We start from the raw sequence: 13660 nt of genomic DNA, 5'->3' as shown, positions 1-13660 counted from the left end.
TTTGGACCAGTGCTTCTAAGTATGTGGTAGTAGGGAGTATGGTCACAAATTAGAATGAGGGGAAGGAGAGGGCCATTTTCAGGCTAAGTTAGGCAGATAGAGTTCTGATATTTAACTCCACCATCTCCAGTTGAGAATCTCTTTTCAAGTGAGCTACAGAGCGGTGGTTTTGTAGATCAGTATGTTTTATTCCTCAGGTCACCGGGCCTGGAAAAGTTTGAAGACCATTACTTTAGAGTCAGGTTAATTTCCCACTCCCTGGCCTGTGTGTAGCCCCACTGGCCTGACACTGGGACCCTTAACTTAGCTCCTTCTCATTACCCTCCAGCTACCTAAGGACTCTTGTGAATCTTTCCTTCCATACTTTTCCCTCTTCCTCCCCCATCTTGCATGAGAGTATTCTGCTTAGCCTCTGGGCAAAGGTGCTCAAATTGTAAATCTTATCACAGACCAAATCTTTCAAGTGATCCAATCTTTCATACATCCATTTAATCCTAAAATAGTTATGGGCATCTCTGTGAGCCAGACCCTACATAAGAGCTCAGGTTGCTATGGTGGGGAAGATACAAAAATGGCCATTAGGACCTGAAGTTGAAGTCAGAGCTGTATTTCCCAAAGTATTCTTGAAACCTTGCTACTCAAAGTGTGGTTTGCCATGCCACTGTGTTAGAAATGCTGAATCGTAGGCCCCACGCCTGACCTATTCTATCAGAATATTTTAACAAGAACCACAGGTGATGGGTGTATTCATTGAACTTAGAGAAACATTACTTAAAAATTTTTTTTGTTTGTTTCTTGTCAGTAATTTTTTATTTAAATTCTAGTTAGTTAACATATAGTATAATCTTGGTTTCAGGAGTAGAATTGAGTGATTCATCATTTTTTTATAATACCTGGGTCTCATCACAAGTACCCTCCTTAGTACTCATATTTATCAACAGTGAAAGGCCTATTTAATGCCTCTAGTTCATTTAATACATGGTTGGGTCAGATATTGGGCCTTTTCAAAGGATTTGTGCTCTGGTTGGGAGGAGTGCTCCTTAAAATGTCTGATGTATATGTTGGGGTTAAGGCCCATCCTGGAGACAAGACTCATTGCCACTGGCAGTGGTCTTTAGTATTCTGGAGAAAAGCATTTAGTATCCCTGAAAATCTCTTTAAAAGTGGTTGGTTGTCAGACCTGGCACTCCTCAGAATCATCTAGAAATCTTGCTGCATATATAGAATTTTGGACATACACGGTTATATTTTGGAGTTCTTGAGAGTGGGATTCAGGAAGCTGTGTTTGTAGATCAACTTTCTGTCTGTTGATTCCTAGTGTAGCTAGCCTGATATTGGTCCATGAACAAGGCTACAACAACCTCCCGTCCTGTTCTGTGCAACAAAAGATCTTTGCCTCCTCCTGAATTGTGTATTCTCTGCTAAGAGTTGTTTTTTTTCCAAAGTAGCCACAGATAGAGCCCTCCATCTATTGAGGAAAAATTTCTTGGGAGGCAATCAACATTAGAACTCTATATTAAATCCTCCCTGAGGTTTTTTTTTTTTTTTTCCTGTTTTGGAAGGATTAACCATATTTATCATCTTATTTTATTAATTGATTGATTAATTGATTTAATTGGTATATTTTTTAAAGTAGGTTCCATGCCCAGTGCAGAGCCCAACGTGAGGGTTGAACTCTTACCCCCTGAGATCAGGACCCAAGCTGAGAACAAGAGTCAGATGCTTACCGACTGAGCCATGCAGGTGCCTTTTATTTATCATCTTAATGTGTTATCTCAAAATGTCAAAATGTTTAACTACATTTTAATGCATTATTTCACTCAATCCACTTGTGTAGAATTTCCCAATAAAATATATAAGGCTTGGTTAGATTTGATACAAACAATGAGTATCTTTTTCATGCAAGTATGCCCCAAATATTACATGGGTCATACTTATGCTAAAAATGTATTTGTTTTTTATCTGAATCCCAAATTTAACTGGGCTTCTGTATTTGGTAAATCTGCTAACCCTATGACCTCATAGCAACCTACTAGAGAGGCAGAGCAAAAGTTTTTTAAATTTGGTTTTATAGATGAGGAAATTGATATTCTGCAAATCTGTGGCTTTTTCCCGTGTCACAGAGTTAATGAGCTATAGTGCAGAAACCACATCTAGGTTTACTCACTGCTGGTCCAGGACTCTATCTTTCACTGTTTTAGCTCAGGGGATGATTCAAGACTTACACTACACTCCTAACTGCTATAGTTAATTTCAGCACACGTTATTTTAGCATATATCAGGGGCAGAGGGGTTACAAGGATGTACTCTGCTTTTAATCTGATGTTAGATTGTTAAAAATAGTTTGGGAGAGAGGAACTATATATTTGTGTAAATTAGTGGATTCCCATATAATTGGAAGAAAATATATTTACTTAAATATTGGCCAAATAGGAGCCTCTTTAGGTCTGGAGAAAGTCCAGTGAACAGAGCATAATTCATAACATGAGTAAGAACTAAGTATAAATCTTTATTTGATTAAGGAATAGGAGGCTGTCTCCCTTGGTCGAGCTGGGGAAGTAGGAATAAATATCACGGTCCAGAGGTTAAGACTTTAGATTTTGAGGTCAAATTGCCTGTGTTCAAACTAGTTTTATCTATCCTACTCTGTGCCCTTAAATAGGTTGCTTAAAATATCTGTGACTCAGTTTCTCACCTGTAAAATGGAGCTAAAGTAATGTAAACATCTCATAGAGCTGTCATTAGGGTTAATTAATTTGACTCAAGTCAAGTGCATTACAACAGTGACTGGCAAGTAGTAAACACTCCATAAACTTAAGCTACAAGGATTATAATGATTTTTCTTCTGCAGCTGCTGCTACCAGCTTGTGCCACGATTATTCCAAGATACATCTTGTCCCCAGATCGCCTTCCGTACTGGTTCCATTAAGAGCAACAATAAGGGACACCTGGGTGGCTCAGTTGGTTAAGCAGCTGCCTTCGGCTCAGGTCATGATCCCAGCATCCTGGGATCGAGTCCCACATCGGGTTCCTTGCTCGGCAGGGAGCCTGATTCTCCCTCTGCCTCTGCCTGCCTCTCTGTCTGCCTGTGTTCGCTCTCTCTTTCTCTCTCTCTGACAAATAAATAAATAAAATCTTTAAAAAAAAAAGAGCAACAATAAATCATTTAAATTCAAACAAAGGTTTGCATCAAACACTCTGTTTATTAGTAGACTACAGTGGCTATAAATTGTGGAAAGCCTAGAGTGTTGCCCTGCTGCAAAACCTTCCCCTAATTTTTTATTTCTTTATTTTACTTATAATAAACTAATTAATGTATGCAGTTAAAGCTAGCTAATTCTCTGGGGACAGTTAAGTCATCAGAATCACCTGGGGTGCTCCTACAATGATCAGACCCTTCACTGAGTCATGATATCAGGAGATAGGCATTTCCCTTCTAAGAATTAGGCCAAGTACTCACTTTTATCACTGACAGTGTGGGTTTGACTGTCGCCTAGCTTTTCAAGGTAGAGATAATTCAGGCAAGGACTTATTTTGAAAACATAATCTGTCATATGTTCAAGCTTTATTTCTTATCTTCATTTAGTTAATCGGTAGAAGAATAAGGGGAATTCAAAGCAGTAAGATATACAGACAATTTGGAGTTTGAGCCTGACCATGTCGGACAAAGGTTTATGTCCTTTGGACACGTACTCCTTAAAATGAGTCTAGTTGTGATAGCCAACGTCTGCAGCCCAGCATATTTCCCTCCATCTGCCAAGAGTTTGAGCATTTGATAGGTCTATGCCCTTTCTCCAGCTGATTGCACTGCCCCATTACTGATGACTTTAAAATACTCAAACCACTAATGTAATATGCAGCACCTGCAAATACTGTGAAATATTAGCAGAGTGGTAATGAAAATTGACTGCAAGTATAATGACAACAGGTGAAAATATTCATAGCCTGCTCATGTAGCAAACTTAAGATATAAACTCAATGAGCGTAAATGGAATTCGTTCATGACAAATATGAAAATATCCCAAACTGTTAAAGTAATAAAAGTAAATATAATAAATCTTTCCTGCAAATATAATAAGGTCCCTAACTGCAAATGCAATAAAACTTATCAACAGCTGCAGTATATTTGGAACATATTATATAGCTTTACAAAGAATTATACCCCCTGCTGGTATGGCCTCAACAATGTCATGCTTTGTCTTTTTCCAGTGAGTACAAGTCTAGCAGACTACATGTTACCCAGTATATATTAAGTATGACAGAGCGTTAATACAACCAGGTTTGGATTGAAAATGAAATGCTCAATCCAGATGTGCTCTTTGGCCATTCTGTAAGCATAGCCAGAGGCTGTGGATCTCCCACCAGGGGTTGAAATGTAGCCAGGAAAGCTAAGCATGGGAGGTGAGGAATTGATGAATCACTGGATAACCTTTTTGTTGCTTGGCTATGGTATCAGACTCAGGAAAATGAGCAGTATGAAGGACTAAGGGAATAGGGGCAGGGGGACTGCAGTGAGAAAGGGATGTCGGGGTGATAATGTTCTGTAAAGATCACCCGTGTGACAGGCGTGCTGCTAGGGATCTTGGATCTTTTCACCTTCCTCCCTTTATCCTTCTTTCTTCCCATGATTCAGCACATATCTGTTGAATATCTATTAGTTTACAGCTACTGAGTATAATCAAGTCATCGTCCCTGGGCCATGTGAGGACCTTAAGTCTTAAGGGAAAACCGAAAGTAACAAGGTGATTCTAATACAGTACAGTTCTATCTGTCACCAACCAAGAGAAGAGGATCTGGGACAGAAGACTGAGGAATCCCAACATTGAAGGGATGGGCAGTTAGCTTAAATTTCTCTCTTCACATTCCATCTCATGTTCAGCCAGGTCCTTTTATAGTTTTTATTAAATATAATACTAAGAACTGAGCTGAAAAAGATTACCAATAATGACAATAGGACATCATGGCTCATGAATCTCAAACTTTGCAAATCTATAAACCCTATAGCCTCTTCTCAACAAAATGTACATTTTTCTTTTAAATTTAATTCTTTTCTCAAATATTAAAAAAGTGCATTACAACTACTGAGGCAATTTTACCTCCTACTCACCCCAAATGGCCTAACCCATAGTAACCAGTGTTAACACCCTGGTTGATACTGGGCTAGGTCTAACTCCTTGCTTGTGGAAGCTCTGATACATATATAAGGGCTTTGTGGTTCTGTTGTTTTTCCTGACAGAGCCTAGGAGGAGAGAGAGAGAGAGAGAGAGAGAGGTGGGGAGGGGCAGATGGAAAGGGAAAGAAGATAAATCTTAAACAAGCTCCACACCCAGCACAGAGCTGAATGCAGGGCTGGATCTCATAACCCTGAAATTATGACGTGAGCTGAAATCAGGAGTCACCTGAGCCACCCAGGCATGCCCAAAGTTTTGTAGTTTATTATATACACATTACGTTTTGTCTTTCTTTGCTCTTTTAATAATATAGCACGGACATCTTTTTAGGTCAATAAATACAGAATTAACTTATTTTTAAGTAATGCGTAGTATTTTGTGCACTGAACTGTTGGTTAATTATTGATTATACATTAGTCTATAAGAAGCATATTTATTATTTTTTAAAACTTGTATTTATTTGACAGAGAGAGAGCATGCATATGTGAGCATAAGTAGAAGGAACAGCAGAGGGAGAGGGAAAGGGAGAAGCAGGCAACACTGGGCTCGATCCCAGGACCCCAATATCATGACCTGACCCAAAGGCAGAGGCTTAACTGACTGAGCCACCCAGGTACCCCTGAAATTTATTTTTTTATGTGGCTTGTGCTTGATTTTCTTAAAGATGGCTCACCACTTGTGTTGGCTATGAAATAAACCTCTGTTTTACTACTTTATTGAACTATAACTTGTTGTTCATTAAACCATGCTTTCAGGTGGATCTATTTTGAACTAGTTATGCTGACCAGGCAGTGTCAGTATTTATTCAATTGCCCCATTACTTTTATTATAATTGGTTTATTGTAAGTTTTTGTATCGACTCCTCTTGGTTTTGTTTGTTTATTTGGTTGGTTGGTTTGTTTTGCTTTGTTCTGTTTGCTCCAATCACATATATACCCTTTCATATGGACTTCAACATCACCATATCCACTTCTAAAATAATAACTGATGTTCTGATCTTATTTATAATGCATTCATCTTATACTAATGGAAAGATTTACTTTCATATAGTTTTTCTACTGAAATACATGGTTGCTACATTTCAATAAATATTTGCTATTTTCTTCATCTTAGAGTCTCATACAATTCTTTTGCAAATTTTTAGTAAAAACTATGTCATTTAACATCGCTTTTAAAAATAAATATTATTTTTATTTTTTATTCTAACTGGTTCCAAAATATACTTGAAATATATTCCAAGAAATATACTTGGAGTATTTATTATTTTCTAATTTTGATGGTTCATCTTTGTGTGTCTGTGTTTATGTGCATGTGTGCTATTTTATTTAAACTAGATTCTTTTGGGGCACCTGGTATCTCAGTTGGCTAACCATCTGCCTTCGGCTCAGGTCATGATCCCAGAGTCCTGGGATCGAGTCCTGCGTTGGGCTTCCTGCTTAGCAGGGAGCCTACTTTTCCCTCTCCTTCTGCCTGCTCCTCTGCCTACTTGTGCGTTCTCTCATTCTGTTAAATAAATAAATAAAATATTTAAAAAAAAATTCTAGATTCTTTTGATGATTCTAGGTGTGCAAACATGTCTGTAGAGATGAATTTCTTGTTCAACAGTCAGTGAACATAGGTATGTAACTTTATTTTTTACTTACTATATTATTAACTAGTGTCTCTATGGTAATATACAATTATAATGTCGTTTTCCTAATTTTGATGGAAATGATTTAGAATAGCCTTTTCTGTTTGTTTGAATAGTATTTTGTCCCCTCTTTACCTAATAAATTTTGATTAAAAATGATGAATTGCATCAATATATCAATTGTATCAAATGCATTTTTAAATATATTACTCTAAGAATTTATTTTTCCCTCCAATACATTGATCTGATGTACTATACAGTATATCATGTGTGTATATATGTGTATATATATGTATCTATATGTGTGTATATATGTATATATGTATATATATGTATACATATACATTCTCACATTCTTTGAATAATTTAACTTGATTTTATTATGCTGTATTATTATTTTGTAATATAGAGCTCAACATTTTTTTAGATCTTATTTTTTAGAGCAGTTTTAGGTTCACAGAAAAGTTAAGCAGATCTCTCAATTTCTCATTTCTAATTTGGAAATTGGGCATTATTAGTCAAAATGTGATTGGTGTAAAGTTTTTAAAATCTTTTTATCTTGATATTAAAATGTTTAGGGTCTTATCAATTTCTGAAAATGATATACAGTATGTAAATAATATACAGTGCACCAATAAACATTATTGTCTAAATATTTTTTTATGTTGAATGACTTCCTTGGGGTATATTTCCTGATGCGCTTTTAGCAGACAGAATCTTAAGGTGATCTCCATGATCTATACCTTCTGTTATTCGTGGTCTTATGTAATTCCCTCCCTTTAAGTGTGGTGTGGTGGCCTTTCATTTACTTTGAGATGATAGAATATGACAAAGGTGATGGAATATAATTATTATGTGTACATGATTATGTTGTATGAGATCATAATGTCCATCTTTCTAGAGTCTGTCCCTTGCTGGCTTTAAGGAAGCAGGCAGCTATGTTGGGGAGACCCATGTGGCAAGAAACAGTGTATAGTCTCTAGCAGGTAAGGGCACGTCACAAAGAACCAATCTGCCAACAGCTCAAGAGCTTGGGAGTGAATTATTTTCCAGTCAAGTCCCCGATGAGCCCCCAGTCCTGGCTGACACTTTGATGGCAACCTGTGAGACCCTAACAGGGGGTCAAGCTGCCTCATCTCAGCCATGCCAACTCCTAACCCACAGAAACTGTAATACAATATATGTTGTTTTAAGCTATTACTTTGTGGAAAAATCGTTGCACAGCACTAGAAATACCCCATTATTCGGTCATCAGGTAGCATCACTCCAATATAGTAATACATTTTAAAATTATTTTACAGAAAGATTGTGTGCTCTAAGTGCAATCAAAATATACCCATTTTGTGGGCACCTGGGTAGGTCAGTGTATTAAGCCTTTGCCTTAGGCTCAGGTCATGCTTTCAGGGTCCTGGGATCGAGCCCCATATCAGGCTCTCTGCTCAGCAGGGAGCCTGCTTCCCCCGCCCCCCACCGCCTGCCTGCTTGTGATCTCTCTCTATCAAATAAATAAATAAAATCTTTAAAAAAATACCCATTTTGCTACAGTTTTTTAGATGTTGAGAACATTTATTTGCTAATATTTTGCTATTGTTTCTTGATTTAATCTGTATGTATATATATGCACACATAAGTATATATACACTTTTACAAATATGCCTATGTTATTTATATGTATATGTGTATGTGCACACATAATTTTTCTTAATGAGGTTGAACAATTGTTGAGATTTCACTGTTATTTAACTTGTCTCTGGTGTGAACTGCTACTCCTCTCTTTTGCCCTTCAGTTATTGAAGTGTGGGAATTAATTTAGTATTTTTTTTTAATCTGTTCTGATATATTTTGGAGTGTAACTCTTTGTCATGGCCATGGAAAAAGTTTAATCTACCCAGGCAATTTTTAAATCATGCAAATCTTTTCTTCACTTTCAATAGTTTCTCTCTATTTACCCCAAAAATACAGAGTCCAACTTTTTAAAAAATATAAAACTATCATGTATTGGATATTCACTATTAGGCAGACAGTTTTTGCATGACATAGAAATGTGACCTGTCCATAATTGAGTCCCCAGAATTGTACACAGTGACTGGCATATAATAGTTGCTCAATAATTATTTTTGGATTAAAAAATAATATTTAATTGAGTAATTAGTAAGTATAGTCAGAGAAGAACCAACTTGAAGGTGAGTGAAGAGAACACATATAGAAACCTCTGGATCTACTAAAATATTATTTCTGGCATGAAAATTATCTTGCACTATACTTCTGTGTATTCTTTTGTAGTCTGAGAAGCACTTTCATTTGATTCTTTCCAAAGCCTGGTGAAGTTGGTATAACAAGTGTATTTATCTGAATGCAAAAATCCTAGAGTTCAAACAACTTGTATGTCATAGAGTTACTATGTGTCAGACTTGGAGAAGAATCCAAACTTCTGACTCCAGTCCTCTTTCCATTATTTGCAAGCCATCTTTTTCTTTTTAAGATTTATTTATTTATTTATTTGAGAGAGAGAGAGAGAACAGAAGCAGGGGGAGTGGAAGAGGGAGAAGCAGGCTTCCCACTGAATGGGGAGCCTGATGCAAGGCTTGATCCCAGGACCCTGGGATCTTGACTGGAGCCAAAAGCAGACGCCTAATGACTGAGCCACTGAGGTGCCCCCGCAAGCCATCTTAAAGTGCATATTTTAACATATTCTTATGTGGAATGAAATGTGCTGTACTGCTCTTTTACATTATTGATTTTCCCCATATATTATGTTCTGTCCCTCCAGCAAAATGTCATGAGTTTTATTATTATGAGGACTTGGCCTTGTGTCTCTATTCAAGGTAACATGGAACCTAGTAAGTTCTCACTGCATAGGTATTGAGGGAAATGATATTATACCAGTGACTCAGCTGTCCACAGACACATGTCTTTGACTATCTCAATCTCTTTGTCCACCTTCAGCCATAGACATTATCAGCCGAATGAGCTATTAGGCTCTACTAATGATGTGGAACATGAAAAGTACACTCTTTGTGATCTCCATATGACAGAACAGAAATGGTCATGCTTTGATTTGTATAGTGCCTTGGCTAGGCCATACATGTTACCTTTCTCAGTACCTAGATTATAAAACACAGGCTAGAAAATTTAGAGGCAGGCACACGTCAGTGGGAATGACTATAGTTTCCTACTGGACCAATTAAAGAAAATATATTTGTCTATGATACTCCCTCATATTGTTATCTTGCTGACTTTATGGAAGGTTACATTTCTTTGACTAAATATCATATTTCAGTGTCTTTGGTATCATTCTTTTTAGTTCCTTAAGAGTAAATATGTATTTTCCAGGGATCTAGGAAGATAAAAAGATATAAAGTGGGAGAGAGCCCTTGAGCAAGCTGAACCAGCATGTGCAGGGATACAGAGTCATGTTCAGGGAAATTCATGAAGCTGTACCTCTGGAGCAGAAGATGGGTGTAGACAAATTGAGACAGAGGAGGAGGAAATAATGAAGAACACTGAAAGCCACTTGAGGAAGGATCAATCTTCTACAAAAAAAGCAAAGGAGAATTATCAAAAGGCAACAGAATGACATAATCCTTGGTGAATGGATGCAATTGAATTGAGAAATATGAAATTAGAAGCAGAAGCATCTGTTAATAAATTAAAGAGGCTTTGGGGAAAGGCAGAAAAGAAAAAGAGGAATAATACAGTTTTAGATCATACTTACATTTGAATTTGAGTGCATCAGAATCCATCAATAACTTGGTTTATAAGAACCTTGGTGTATATGTCTGTAACTTGGAAATAGTATCTTTTTCAAAATAGAGTTTGTTTGATGAAATACAAGTGTATAATCATATGTGGGAGTACCATAGGCATCCAGTAACATATTACTGTTGCTGTTACTTCACAGAGTACTGAAGATACTGCGTGACTTGGCTCCTGATCCTCCTGTGATTTCCCCCCCCACTCCCATACCTTTACCTCTCATCATTTCCTACTTCAGCAACCCTGAATATAGCTCACAGTATCGTGTATCCTTGCTAATTCTGCCTATTTTCTCTGGAATATTTTCTTTGTGGCATTTTCTTTTCATCCTTGAAATCTCCCCACAGGATTTTAATTCACCTTGGGGGCTTTCCAGCCTCCTTCCCTTCCTCATATGCTTTTTGTGTGCATCTTTAACATACCTTGTTGGAATATTCTCTGTGTTTCTAGCTCTTTCACTAGATATGATCTCGTTGGCATCTGTGGCCATGCTGTACCCATCCCCACCACTTAGTGCATACCTTACCATAACTGTCAATAATTACTGAGTGTAAAAGGTAGATGATTATTTTAAAAAAACTAGTAATAGAAGTTGTGCAGATGAAAGAGAAAAAGGCATTTAAATAAATAAGTGTATCTGGAGATAAGGAGGAAGTAAAAACCTAGCAGACGAAATAGAGAACATTTGGCGATCCCTTTAACGTCATTATTAAATACAATAAGAGGGAGGAGTCCAATTTTAGCTCATGCTTTTTGATATGGAGGAATAGTTACTCATGGTGCCTTTGCCTGAGATGGGGAATCCAGATGGAGGAGCACACATGCAGGGCTGCCGATGAGGGATGCTCATGAGACATCTGAGAATGCACAGGATTTGGATTGAAATGCATCATAATCAGACTTCAGTAATGTGATTTGCATTCACTTCTCATTTTGCCTTCAGAGTCCTTCCTCCCATTCTTCATCTTAGTAATTGCTGCCTGTTTGCAAAATTTGACCCAGGTCCCTGTCCTCCAGGGAGCCCTGCCTAACCTGCATGCACATCTCACTTCTCTCTGGCATAGGACTTATCACACTGTCTCAAAGGAGATGCTCAGCACTTATTTATTTATTTATTTATTTATTTTTTAAATGAAGACTTATGGAATCAATAAGACTGGCCTCTTTAAAATTTTTTTTTTTTTTAGCGTCACAGCATTAAAAATTAGCCCTTACTATAAAAATGTAAAAGAAACAATATACCTCAACAACCTGGAACACACCAATCTTGATTAAGGCCAGATGGATTTTCTACCCCCCTCAAATGAAAGCCTGCTACGGCACAACATTAGAGAAGATATCACTTTACTTTTAATTTGTATTCCTCATTTCAGAATTACGAGACTTAAATCTTCAGATTATGCTAAACTGAATTTGTTCTGCATTAATTTTTTAAATCAAGATTCTTGCTTGGAAGAGTTCACTGAGTTGGTTGGAAGGAAATTCAGGACACAGCCAACACAAACCTTCCAACACTGAAGTTGTTCTTCTTGAAAAAAATTTTAAAAAATTGTGTCAGGTAGTCCTCACTTTAGAAAGCAACAGTGCTAGAAAGAACATATCAGAAAGAAAACTTGTCAAGTACCATTCAGGAAAAGATGAGGCCCACTCTGGGCCTGAAAATTTAACTGTTGTGGTTTTGAGTGCATCTATCTGGTTTCAAAATCTTTCCGTAACAGGCAGGTGGGTGTTGTTCAAAGGAAGATAAAGGTGTTACTTAAAACTGAACACTTGTTCAAAATGTATACAATTTACTGCACACCTAGATAGAGATAATGCCAACAGTAAGGAATGTATCATAGGGATTTCAGGCAAACATCAATTTTTATTTTACTTAATTAATTTATTTATGAAAACATTTTATTTTTTTGACACAGAGAGAGCAAGAGAGCACAAGCAGGGGGAGCGGCAGAGCGAAGAGGGAGAGGGAGAAGCAGGCTGTCCGCTGAACAGGGAGTCCGATGCAGGGCCCATTCCAGGACCCCAGGCTCATGACCTGAGCTGAAGGTGGACACATAACCCACTGAGGCACCCAGGTGCCCACAAACATCAATTTTTAAAACTTTCACTAAAAATAGCTGGTTAATTGTTCAGCAGTGGTTCAGATTTCATTTCTTTCTTTTTAGTTTCATGCATCCTACTAAGGATGACTCAGACATTATCCACCCACACCTCTGTGGTATTACTGAGAATCATAGCATTCAAATAATGTAAGTCAGATTATCACATTTTGCAGTGCCTGGCCAAAGGTACACGTTCAACAAATATTCTTTCCTATACTTTTCTGCTTCAACACCCCCATGATACATTAGTGACTACTTTGTGAATGTGATAAAGTGCTATTTAGGATTTTGGTAATTAGTTTCAAGCAGCAGTTTTTCTTTCATTGTAGTATCACTATAAAATGTGAGAAGATTTAAATTCTAACCAGTTGTGGAGATCTATATATCTGTTAGCTATTGATCCAACTTATGGAAAGTTACGAGAGCCTAAATTGTGCTGAGCAAGTAGATTTTTTAACACAATTGCATTACTTGGACTAGGGGCTCTGCTACAGTAATTACTTTTCCTCAAAAAAAAGCTTCTCAGCCCATCACAATGGCAACAGACCTAATAAAGCCAAAGAGATCCCCGACGTTATTGGAGCTGATCTTCTAGCTGATAGAAGCTATTTCCTTTAGTCCTGAAAGAACACATCTCTGGCCTTTATTTTCTTGTTATAAAATTCAAATAAAGTATCTGGTAGCTTTTTCCTATCAAAATGGGCATGATCTGTTTCTTTCATGCATTTCTAAATGTTCTTACATGTTCTTTGATTTTTAGAGTGAATTGCCCATTGAACTTTAATTTGTCATCATTGTGTATGAGACTAAATGTGTTTTAGACTACTTTATAAATTGAATGGAATTGGGTGTAGGGTGTATGAGAATCTTGCTACCACATTTGCCAGCAGAGATAGTGTTGGGACTAGTGGCCTGAAAATATCCATCACTCCAGTAGGGCCCTCAGCTCAGGAGCTCCACTTGCTATAGAGGATGATAATGGGAAAGGAACTTGGCAGATG

The sequence above is a fragment of the Neovison vison genome, chromosome 11 (assembly GCF_020171115.1).
Source record: "Neovison vison isolate M4711 chromosome 11, ASM_NN_V1, whole genome shotgun sequence".
NCBI classification, from domain to species: domain Eukaryota; kingdom Metazoa; phylum Chordata; class Mammalia; order Carnivora; family Mustelidae; genus Neogale; species Neogale vison.
The sequence above is the reverse complement of the archived record's forward strand: the minus strand, read 5'-3'. Positions refer to the sequence as shown.